This window comes from Cydia pomonella, chromosome 8 (genome assembly GCF_033807575.1).
Source record: "Cydia pomonella isolate Wapato2018A chromosome 8, ilCydPomo1, whole genome shotgun sequence".
Classification (NCBI taxonomy): domain Eukaryota; kingdom Metazoa; phylum Arthropoda; class Insecta; order Lepidoptera; family Tortricidae; genus Cydia; species Cydia pomonella.
Genome location: NC_084710.1, coordinates 13,053,192 through 13,066,195, shown reverse-complemented (window position 1 = coordinate 13,066,195; position 13,004 = coordinate 13,053,192). Strand labels below are relative to the sequence as shown.

The 13,004-nt window shown below is 37.3% G+C and overlaps 1 protein-coding gene across 3 annotated transcripts in view; it reads left to right on the top strand.

Annotated features, from left to right (window-relative positions):
* The window catches only part of LOC133520619 (uncharacterized), a 133,395-nt gene that overhangs the window by 62,375 nt on the left and 58,016 nt on the right, over positions 1-13,004 (top strand). The gene's annotated exons all lie outside the window — the stretch shown is intronic.

The window sequence follows — 13,004 nt, the reverse complement described above, 5'->3', positions numbered from 1 at the left end:
ATTAATGGTCTCAGAGATGCCTTTTTTGTGTCAACTCTTTTTTAACATGTGACAAGGCAATACAATTTTTTTATTCCATTTTTAACTAAACGATATGCTAGCATATCATTTGGTAAAAATCCATAGTAAATATGGATTTTAATGATAAAAATTCCAGAACTATTGCTATAAAGTATCAGAAACTCTAGAACTATGGTGCATGCTGATAGAACTCCAATAAAAACGTGATCTGCTAGACTTTGATATGCCAAACACAGTCACAGACATTAGATACAGTCCGCAAAACTATTAGCTTAACACTTCTGCCTACATGTTTGTATGCAGGGGTACTAAACTAATCGTTTTGCTGACTGTACTTGTGAATCTTATGTATAATAAAATGACTACCTGTCTTAAGTTATAGATGTTATGAACTTTTGGCTCATTAATTATATATTTCAATTTATAATTACCACGAAATTTCGTAAATGGGAAACCTCGAAGCGTTCATTCGTTAATCCATAGTGTTGCAACGTGGAACACAAACCCCATGGCTCAGAACTATCGGAGCCATCGGACCGTGTCCCCGCCTGCCCGCGCGGATCAATATGGCATCCGAAAGCTTATCTAAATCACAGGTAATTAGGGCCAATAAAAACTTAGTAATAAGTAATACAGCTATACCCTGATTAAGATGTCGACCAACGTGATATTCGGCCCGATTCAAAGAATGAGATACGATAACGATAAATTCTGGTTTAGATAAGTTCTCATTTAGATATCGTTGTATGTCGTATAATTGACAGAAGCAGCTCGATTCGGGCAACCAATGCCACTTTAACATTAGAAATATCGTAGATAGATCTTATTAGGATCACAGCGGAATCGAAATAAACGTCAATTTTGACATGTCGTTTAGTTATCGATCTTTTAAAGATCTTTCCAAGTGTCTTAATCATTCTACAAATCGGGCCGATTGTCAGTAACTTCAAAAATATTCAAAATTGCGTCCAGATTCGCGTCATTGGTCATTGCATTGCAACCTGTCATGCAATTTGACTATTTTGAAGCGGTTGCCAACGAAAAGCAAGGCAAATCGAAGGCAAGTAGCCCCCAGAAGAATAATAATAGTCTAATATAGAGTCCAATAAGTTTTTATTAGGCTGCTCTACAGTAGAACAGGCCACAGGGTAGAGTTCCCTATCGACCCTAACTCACCTTTTCGTCACGGTTTAAACGGTTTCCGGTTTATAAAAAGGTCCCTGCACTTTTTACAATATTACCTACAGGTTTAAATTTTATTACAATGTCACGTTTCAAGTAGAGCCACTAATTTAAACAAGGTATATTATATTTTATTAACTCCTTCAATCTTAATTTATAACTTAAAATATTACCTTAGTTATTTATGATTCAGCATGAAAAAGAGGTCCAAATAAACTAGTCTATATGTACGGCCGTGGATTTTACGATTAAAACCAGTTCGACAATTATGTATTATGGTTATGAAACTGTACAAAATTTAGTACTTGTAAAGACTTTATCTCTGCTAGGCAATTGTAAAGTACAAATTCCATGTAATTCGGCGAAACAGAGCAATTTTATGGATGATTAAAGAAATCGTAACTTATTTCATAGAGTCGTCGTACCTTTAGACGTGTTACCGGAACATAGGTCTGAACAGTAGCAGTCAAGCGGTAAAGCGTGCTAATTCCAAACCGGAGATTCAGATAGGTTCAAAACCCCGCTTGTATAAATGTTAAAAGTATCTATAATTCACAATTATTTCGACTTAATTTAAACGGAAAGAAATTTATTCAAAGGTGCCAGTGCAACACAAAATTACAATATATTAAAAAATAGGTGGCCATTTTGCAATTTATATGTGAGGTACACAACAAAAGCTTAAAGATCGTTTTAATCTAACATCGTCTACTCTAGCGTGTGTTTCAAGTTTGTCCAACTCATCATGCCATTATATTTTTCGTTGGGCATGGGTTTTTTGACGGAATCAAGATAGAACCTGCCTCACGGGTTAATGACATTTGTTTGACAAATAGCGGGACATCACAACTTGATGACGATAATTGTACTGTCTGTACTCTTACATGCCCTTCCTTTGTTATGAACTTATGACATGACCCTTTCAAAATGTTATTTTACTAATGAAGTCAAATCTATAAATTTATAAAGTATCTAAACTAAAGTATATGACATAAAGCATAGGACCGCGCTAGCAGTGTCACGTGGCGGGGACTAAATTCATTATTTCATTAAATATGTAAATATTTTCACTGTTTTTATAATTCCAACATTCTTCCATTATATTCATTGCATACTTATAAAATAGAATAGAATCAAATGTGATGTATCACTACTAATTATGCCCTATAAATGACAGGTTTTTATGGCATTTAATTATTGGTAGGTATTATTCATATAGCTATAGCATGCAAGGCCTAGGCAACAAGACCTAGTTTTACCCTCTGGGTTGGAAGGTCAGATGGCAGTCGCTTTCGTAAAAACTAGTGCCTGCGCCAAATCTTCGGATTAGTTGTCAAGCGGACCCCCGGCTCTCATGAGCCGTGGCAATATGCCGGGATAACGCTAGGAAGAAGAAGAGAGCTACAGCATGCAAGGCAATCTTATAAGTAAAAATATGTCTTATCACCGTTAATTTATAGGCAAGCCTGGCTGATCACATGATAAAATAGGAACGAAATATATATAAAGCAATTGCAAATAAATACACTTGTATTTAATTTTATTTTGTTTAAAGGAATTTAACAAATAATGCAAAGTAAAAATGATGGTTGTGGACTGATTTAAGACGTTGACCATGAAGCCCCTTTTAATAAAGCAAAGGGCCTACCGCGAACCACGTTCGACGTGTTGCCTCTCTTTCGCACTCGTAAATTCGTATGTATGTGTGACACATGTGACGTCGAACGTGGTTCGCGGTAGGCCCTCAGGGGGCGATCGCAGTGATTTTCGTTGCTGGTTGGTCTTCATCTTTTGGCATGTTTTCATTAATAGCAATCAGAACAGAGCGCGGTAAATAGTAATAAGTACATCTGTTTCTACATATACCGTGATGATCTTTTTCCTGCTTCTGTCTGAATCTTACCTCAAACCTCATGGAAAAGAACATATTGTCTGTATAGAGTATAGGGATCTAAGGATATAGGTAAAACATTTTATATTTCTCTGGAAGCCTAATCAATCATTGATTCATCGGGGATTTCCAAAACTTCATTCCAATACGTGCAGTAAAAGGGTGTTAGCGGCGTCGAACTCATAAAAAAGCAAATACGCTAACTAACCTCAAGCCTTAATCTTCACGTTTCGTCTGCTGCACACAACCGCTTCATACCTATTCATTCTCACGTCGTCCCACTGCACCAATGAAAAGCATACTTTGATGCTAAAGCAATAAAGTTGTTTTCCTATCCAATCCTATTCTGAGCCGGCCCATCCGTCTTCTCTCGTGCGATATCACTTATAATTAAAAGTGGCGATTATCCCATGGTTCATTAGCTTCACGGCTTTAAAAGGTAGTAAGTACTTCGATAGTATGAATTCCATATCTAAACTTTGGATTCTACAATGAAGATCCTGACGCGAAACGGTCACTGACATTCAGACGAGATACGCTCTGTTAGATTTAAGCTGTTTTAGTATAAAAATTCGGAAACGTGTAACCTTAATGCGCTAAAATAAAAAGTCTTATTATTAAACGAATAAATATACGGTATTTATCTTGCCATACATTTGAATATTGGGGTAGCTCTTATACTGTGGATGCGATTGCCGACCATTTTCGTGTAAAAAGCCATTATTGCTGTGCTGTAAAGTTGAAAACCGTAGAGCATAATCGATGATCTTTCAACAACAACAAAACAAACTGTTATAAAAGTTGGTAGTGGGTGACCTGATTTGACCAAAGTCTTTTCATTGGTCGTCCTCATTCGTCATCAACAAAAGATTTTATGTAGACATTACAGATACTTACCATAACCCATGGACACCCACCAATAACGCGAATCTAAAAAACACCTCGCCGCTCGAAAAATATTCCTCTCCATTCTTACAATTTTTCTTCTAAAATAAAAATTTACACCAATACTGTTGCTTTCCCATACGTGCCAGAGCTAGTTTTTGGTCTGAACTCTTTGAGGTCACGCACAGAAAAAAAATAGTTCTCCAGCCAAGTAAATACTCTTGTGTCAAGACATTTTGTGTTTCCTATATAAGGAAACAATAAAATTCTTGCGTCAAGATATAAAATATCTCAAAGTTTATTATTTAAGCTAAAAAATTAAATTCTCTATCCGAGCTATAAAAAGTTTTTTTTTAAAAAGCTCATTATTCTCACCAAGAGCGTTTACGTTTTGTTTTAAGTATTGTATTTTTTAAATTGAACTTTGTTTCTTGGGGTTAGATACTCATAATTGAATTGAGAATTATATTTCTACATAAAAACAAGAAAAAGAATCGGTTCAAGAGTGCGTTACTCAATGTGAAATATGATATTATTTATATCTAGAGCTGAAATTTCTTAGCGCCAAGTTTAGTATGTCTTGAATAAAGAATGAATTTTCTTAAACCAGCAGGGTTTTCGTCATTCGTTGAAATCTTTGTAGTTTTCAATAATCCTCTTTATCTTCTTCTTCCTCGCGCTGTCCCGGAATTTTGCCACGGCTCATGGGAGCCTGGGGTCCGCTTGGAAACTAATTCCGAGAATTGGCGTAGGCACTAGTTAAACTAGAGGCCTTATTGGGATTAGCCCGGTTACCTCACGATGTTTTTCTTCTTCACCGAAAAGCGACTGGTGAATATCAAATGTTCGTACAGAAGTTCCGAAAAACTCATAATGTACGAGCCGGGGTTTGATTTGAACCCGCAACCTCCGGATTGCAAGTCATACGCTCTTACCGCTAGGCCACCAGCGCTCTTGTCCCCTTCATCAAATTTATTGATACTATTTTATGTAAAAGTCTCAAACCAAAGTTTTGGTGCTTTTTCTTTTAAAAAGCTTTGGCTCTTGACTGTATATTGACAACATCAAACCAAGAATTAATCGCTCTTGCGTAAAAACTTAAGTCTCAAAGCAACATTTTGGTGCTTCTTCTTTGAAATAGCTTTGGCTCTTGGCTGTAGGTTGAAAAAATCAAACCAAGAATTTATCGCTCTTGTCTAAAAACTTAAAGTCTCAAAGGAAAATTTTGGTGCTTCTTCCTTGAAATAGCTTTGGCTCTTGACTGTAGGTTGAAAACATCAAACCAAGAATTAATGGCTCTTGTATAAAAACTTAAAAGTCTCAAACCAAAGTTTTGGTGCTTCTTTTTTAAAAAAGCTTTAGCTCTTGACTGTAAATTGAAAACATCAAACCAAGAATTAATCGCTCTTGCCTAAAAACTTAAAAGTCTCAAAGGAAAAATTTGGTGGTTCTTCTTTGGAATTTGGTAATATTTTTGGTTTGAGGTAGAGTTACTCAAGATAAAACCGTTTTTTAAGAGCGTGCTATATCTCTTTCTAAGACTTTTTTTTCTTGCGGCGAATAATTAATATCTTAACTCAAATCACTACCATTTGCTTTAAAAATGTGTAAAGATAAAACTAAATAATTTTTATTCTCCTTTTAAAAATTATGTTGTTTTTAACTCAAGACATATTTATTGGAGTAAGCAATTTATTATTTTATTTAAGCAACCGTGCGCAAGAGAGTTTTGCGTTTTGAATTAAGATATCTTTTTTATCTGTGCGGGTTACGGACTCACTCAATGAGCATATATGGGTTAGGAATACGTATGTGGATTTATGTAGTTAATACAATGTACGTAGTTGAAGTACTATGAAGTGAAAACACGCAATGTAACTGCGTTTGGTCTATCGCATGTGCCTGTGACCGTGATCTCACGAAGGTCCCGTCACGCACGACCACCAGCATCTTTTATATCATGGAAAAAACGTTCATGATTAAGATCAGATCGGTTTCATTTCTTAGTTGTGTGTTAACCGATTACTTGCCTTATAAAATTACACCGATCTGTCTATAATTAGTGGTCTATCGTTGTCATGTTTTATAGCTTAACGAAAGTTTTCATCTCTACAATCAGTGCCGGATTAACCATTAAGCAAAATAAGCACTTGCTTAGGGCACCACGTGTAGGGGGGCACCAAAATCGTAGGAAAAAAAACGCGCAGGCTGCATCAGCATCGCAGTCGTAGTGTAGTACTTATGTAGGTACACGAAACTTTTTGATACGTGTGCAAGTACCCATCTAATAACGAAGTCGTAAGAGAGTGAGGACACGTAAGCACATCCCCAACCTTACGCGGAGGCCATCAAAGCTCATGGCCAAAAAATCTTACCGTCGGGCTTGTGGCCAACCGATTTTCTCCGTAGATTACCGATTTTGTAGCGTATTTTGCTCTCTTGCACACCAGATGTGTCGGCCAGGCCGAGTTGCTGCAGATCCGCGATCCTGTGACCTAATTCTCAAAGTGTAATAAAGGGCCCTGCGAAGTCCGAAAAACAAAAGCATCATATCAAGTTGCGCTTTCGAGTTAAGCCAAAGGCCGAGCAGTAGGAGGACCGTGATTACATAGGTTCGATTTCAAGCCACTCTTTTGCAGTTCGGCGTTAGGTCTTATGCGACGCCAGGCCTTTTACTTTATGCAAACTGCCTCACTTTCGCTTGGCCATGGATCCAAATCCATGCTGTCCTCTTTCGCAGCTGGGCTGCCTTGCTCACACCTGGCCATTGGTTGTATTATATGATAACGCGCCGCGATCGGACCCTGCGGACGTCCAGCTATTCATACCTCCCCATTGGTCAAATTCAAGCCTTGCTTTCTTCCAGCTCGACCTTTGGCCTCATCCGTAAGCGCCGATCGAACGCTCCGCGCATTCAGCCTTAGACTTTGCCTTTAAAAACACTGATTTAAACCTTCACGATTTAGGCCAATCAAATTAGATCCAAAAATAGCGTTTTGAGGAATTAATTCCCAGCAAGCTGGAAATTGTTTTAATACATTTATTTGGTCCTAAATGCATATAATCCGAGTTTGCTCCACCCCAGGAGGTGTGCCTACATTTTGGGATCCTTAGGAGTTATTTTTTTCCGTTGGATTGCCAAACCACTCCATGTAGAAGGAACTCCCTATCAATTAAAATAGCACTTGGTGGATCCGACACTGGTAAGAAAGCGTTTTCGGATTATTAACATGATTTTACCAAAAATAAAAAATATTGACCTTTTTTAACAATTTACTACGAATACATATTAAGGTACCTTAAATCAATCAATCAATCAATATATTTTATTGTAAGAACATAGTTAAATTACATTTCGGATCCTCAGATATGAATTTTAATAATACTCGTAATTAGAACAAATTTTCCGTCGGCCGTACCGTTCGATTTACTAGCAAAAAAACTGAAAATGAGGAAACATTTATGCACACCTCCTGGAATGGAGCAAACTCGGATTACACGTATTTTTAGGTCGAAAAAATCTAATTGTATTGGCCTAATTGTGACACATTATTATTTAAGAAAACGGTACTTAATCGCATTTGATTAAGTTCTAAAATTACCTCCAACGTCAAAATAATGATGTCGACTTTACAGTCTTCTCCGAGACCATGGGGACAACGCCGTCCTTGAAACGTCGGGTCAAAGGTAATTTTAAAACTTACCCTATTAAGTCCCGTTTTCGTAAACAATAATTTGCTATTTAAGACATTTGTGGCCATTGGTACTTGTTCTGACATGAACCAATCGCCAATGGTTAAGCCCCTACTGAAGCTCGGCTTTTACCCTCACATGAATGAGCTTCGCAGGAAAGCTCTAGAGGTTGCAAAACCCTGTGCGGAGTACGGCCTATGTCTTACGTCTTCGCTTACACTTGGACAATGGTTGGCTTGGCCTCCGGACTTATGCGAAGCACGGTCTTCGAATTTGCTTACACTTCACCTTACCTAATCCTTGAACATTACTGCTGCAGTGCTGTCAATTTCCGTGATAAAATTATGTGACGGATTGAAAATTCTATTCTCAGCAGTAATGCGACAATAAACGTCACTCAATTTACCAAGAAAATTCAATGTAATCTTGATGAGGGGGCACCATGGTCTAGAAATGCTTAGGGCACCAAAATGTCTTAATCCGGCACTGTCTACAATGTTATAATTTCACGGCTGAACAAATATGAAACTATCAAATTAGCACGCCATGATTATTGGTGAATTAAATCAGTGTCTTCTATACGGTTTCAGAGTAAGATTACAATCATTATGGACGTTTGAGGCGTCAGTTCTTATTTCTCGGCCACCTCACAGAAATAATTCACGGAACCACCCATATAATAATTGTCCTTTGTGATAAAGAAAATATACTGAATTTTTCTAACTTCAGAAAAACGTACCTAGATAAAAAGACAAGAACTAGACTTGTTTAACCCTTTGAACGCTTTATGTCATACACACAAACAAACAAACAAATAAACATCACTCAAACGCCAAGAGCCAAGCTCCCGGGCTATGGAAGGTGGAGGTAAAGGAATGGAATCTCCATGTCCCAAAAAATTTTAATCAAAAAACCTTAAATGGGGTGGCCCTACAATACTTACAATACTTGAAAAAAAAACAAATCATAGACAGCGCACTTCACTCCATCAATAACGCCTAGGTTCTTAGCTACTCTAGCGCTACTCTGGAGAGATTTGGAACTATTATTTATAGCTGACAACTGGACACTTTTGCATCCGTTCTGCCTATGGAGATTGCATTCCTTACCTCTACCTTCCATATCCCGGGCGTAATGGAGCTAATGTAATTGTAAACCTTACTCGAAAGTGTGAAGGTTACTTTGACAGCGTCCGCCATAACACCTATAGTTGTCCTTGGCGCCCACAGGGGCACGACTAGTATCGACGATTTTAGGTTTTCTTGGCGTTCAAAAGGAAAGATTGAACTAGTTATAGTTCATTATATACTTGTAAACATCCCACACACATAATCAAATCGTAGTAAAACCAAAATCCCACGCACACAGAGGCGCGAACAATAATATTCAACGTCGGTCACACACATGGTAAAAAAGATTACTTTGCTGCATTGTAACTCGGAAATACAATTGTCATGAATACGAGCTATTTTCTGGCCATGTTCTGGTATAATTACACAGCTTCACAGAACCCTGAATTACAGTTAGAATAAACAGAATACGATGTTATCGCGTGTTTGAGTTCCGTGATGGGATATCGTAATGGCACTCTTTTATACTCATTAAAACATACTCGTTCGAGGCATCCCTTTTTTGCCGTATACAAATGCACTAGGAATACCTACGCCAAAAATCGCCAAGATATTTTATTAGCTTCGGTGTTTCAAGGGTAAAAAAAATTACACCCATTTACTTTATCATTACGGCATATATGTAAACTTTGTTTATTTTCTTATCCGGAACACGATCTTTAACAACCTCTCAGCGAACCTCTTTTTACCATAAATAGCGAGGGCTACCCGAGAAACATTTACTGTCTGTATTAGGTACTTTAGGTTTTGATTTAGTTCGGAAATTTGAATAAGATATACATAATCTAAAGTCGAAGTGTACACATGTACGAAATAGGGTAGAGATACTAAACTTTTATTTTTCATGGCGCCACCTTCCGAGACAATTCGGCATAAGTTGTCTGATGCAAATTTCCTACTTCCAACACGCGTTTCCTTTCCATAATTATAATGTTTCATCGATAAATTGATCGACACCTACAGTATAAACAGATGTAGCAGAGCTTTTAACATCTGAGGCCACACGTCATACCAAAAGCGTTGCGCGCGGGCAGCGGCCTCGCCTCCTCCTATCGTCCCACGTCTCTTAGGCAAGGAGCCTTGAGCGCACAACGTGCTTACTTTCATTGTCCGAGCATTTGGTTACAATGCCCTCAAATAGGGCATTACAGACTAATATGGCACGCTTGCCGATTAATTATCTTAGTTGTGCAGGGTTGCCGTATGCCTTGCTAACGCTTTGCTAATTTTTCTAGCTCAGAACTCCTTGTCAACATTTGACCAAGTCTGAGGAAAGGCAAGACAAAGTAAACTTTCATTAATTCAGCGCTTTATTACTTAGGTGATACAGGCCTATTAAGTATGCGCCTATTTATTACTATTAGATACATGTTTAATATATTATATTATATTATATACCTGGGCGATCGAGCTTTGCTCGGTTATAACTATTTATTGTAATATGGTGGTGTATAGGTGATAATCTTAACTACATTTTTTTACTAAATTAAACTTGTCTAAAACAATAAAAATTAAAAAATTATATATAAACTTGAACATATAAAAAAAAAACTTAGTCACCGTTTGAGATTCGAACCCGTAACACTCGTTTAGCAGTCCGCGTCTTAACCCGCTGGACCAGACGGACAGTGGCCGGCAACACGAAATTAGCGACCATATTCTGCGTCGAAAGAAAAACGCATGAAAACTCGAAAAAACGCGTTTTCCCAAACATAAGACTAATCTAGATAGATTGTATACCCCCAAAAACCCCCATATATACCAAATTTCAGCGAAATCGTTAGAGCCGTTTCCGAGATCACAGAAATATATATATATATATATATATACAAGAATTGCTCGTTTAAAGGTATAAGATTTTATATCTACCGAGTCATTTTCCTGGGATACAAAGATACAGCAGTGAATAAAACATTCTAAATTTAACGATCCAGTTACCACTTCAGTATGTTTCTCAGAAATATAACTGATTTCGTAAGTGCTACGTATTTCATTTCAATACAGATATTCAAAGCTTTAAGAAAGATAATAGTTAGGATCCTGCCTTTAAATTTTGTAGCTTTGAGTAGTGAAAATGTCCAGCGTTCCGTAGGCAGTACGTAGACCACTTTCCATCAAACTTGGTACTTACTTTAGCTTGTCTGTCTGCCGACGATAATTAGGCGCATATATAACTAAGAGGTTTCTCCCAACCTAATATAGTGATATACAAGGTGGCCAAAAAATATGTGCATTCCCGTTGCCAGAAAGGTTTTGGGATTTTACTAAGCAACTTTTATTATGGGACAACCCCGAAATCGCGAAAAAAATTGTTACCCTCCCATAGAAAATAAACCAGCTAAAATGTATGAAACAGCCAGGAATTTTTTTCGCGATTTCGGGATTGGTCACCTAAGTCATCTTGTACAAGCAACCCTAGTTAGTCTAAATCGAAGGGTGTGTTACTTTCAAGATATATAATGGTCGGTCTTGTTAAGTGTTTATGTAAATTTCAAACCGTGCCTTGCGCTCGTGTTGGTGTGATATACCGAAGTCGGCTTACATTTGTGTCTTGTCAATTATCTTACCACCTAGGATAATTTAACTCGTGCTGTTGTGAATGAATTTGGCAGCGCGTTCGAGAATAGGGCTTAAACCGTACCGTGATTTAAGTCATTGTACTCGTACTAAACAGAGATAGCAAATTTAGCAACACAATGGACAGATAATTATAATATACTTACACAAATCTAAATGTCAAATCTATTTATAACTATACAGAGTTTTTTAGAACTGGAGACACTGGGAAGAAATGTACTATTCAACTTTAATAATTTTGTACGTGGATATTTTTGGTGCTTTATATAGAATTTGTATTTAAGTACTTCCCGAAAAGTAACGCTAAGTACAATACAAGTTTCAATATCACGTTGATGTCTACTGTATAGGCGGTGTGTTCATGTTTCATGACATGACATAACTAAATATAGGTACATACCTTGATAATTAATTAGATAGAATTTACCGTGACTATACCCTCCTGATACCCAGACGCGGTTTTTTGTTGAACTTGGAACCTTTTGTTAATAAACGAAAGTTCAGAATAAATTGTGCAATATGTACAATAATTTGTACCGGGGGTCTCAGGAAGATACTGCAAAACCGCAGTAATTACTCAAATATGCTTGTCATTACTCAAAAAAAAATCGAGGTAAAAACTCGACATGGCTTAATAATTGATGAAAACATGTTTGAGTTTTTCTTATTATTTGTCTGCAGTGAGCATGTAGTTATTCCACATTTTCAGATTCCTCAATGAGTAACAATTCAATATCGGATGCAAAAGTGTCACGTTCGCGTGTTGAAAATGAGTTTAACATTCTGCTCATACTGTTCTACTCCAGTCACGTAATGATTAATGAATGGCCAATGTAGCTACGCGATTGTATATAGGTATGGAGCTATGCAAATGTAGCCAAATAGTGGTGTATGTTTTACGCAAGTAAAGTTATCAGTCAATGCCAATGCGCGCCGAATCGTCATATCAACTGAAAAACCTTTGTAGTCGGACCAAGTTAACTCTGCAGAAGCTCAGACTTTGCAGTGATAGGACGTAGAATCGGACGTCCAATAAAAGTGCTACTTTGGGTACTCCTACAGTTGTTACTCCAAAATCAATGCAGAGATAGAGATGTACAGGCCAATTGAAGTTTTAGTTCTTTTTCTTTTTTAGGGTTCCATAGCCAAATGGCATAAAACGGAACCCTTATAGTTTCGCCATGTCCGTCTGTCTGTCTGTCTGTCCGAGGCTTTGCTCCGTGGTCGTTAGTGCTAGAAAGCTGAAATTTGGCATGGATATATAAATCAATAAAGCTGACAAAGTCGTACAATAAAATCTATTTTTTTTTTTTTTTAGGGTACCTCTCCTACACGTAAAGTGGGCGTGAATTTTTTTTTTCGCTTCAACCCTAGAGTGTGGGGTATCGTTGGAAAGGTCTTTCAAAACTAATACGGGTTTTCAAGAATAATTTTTTGATAAAGTGAATATATTCGGAGATAATCGCTCCGAAAGAAAAAAAAATGTGTCCCCCCCCCTCTAACTTTTGAACCATAGGTCCAAAAAATATGAAAAAAATCGGGGAAGTAGAGCTTAAGACATTAAATGAAAACTATAGCGGACTTGATCAGTTTAGCTGTTTTTGAGTTATCGCAAAAAGTTTTCC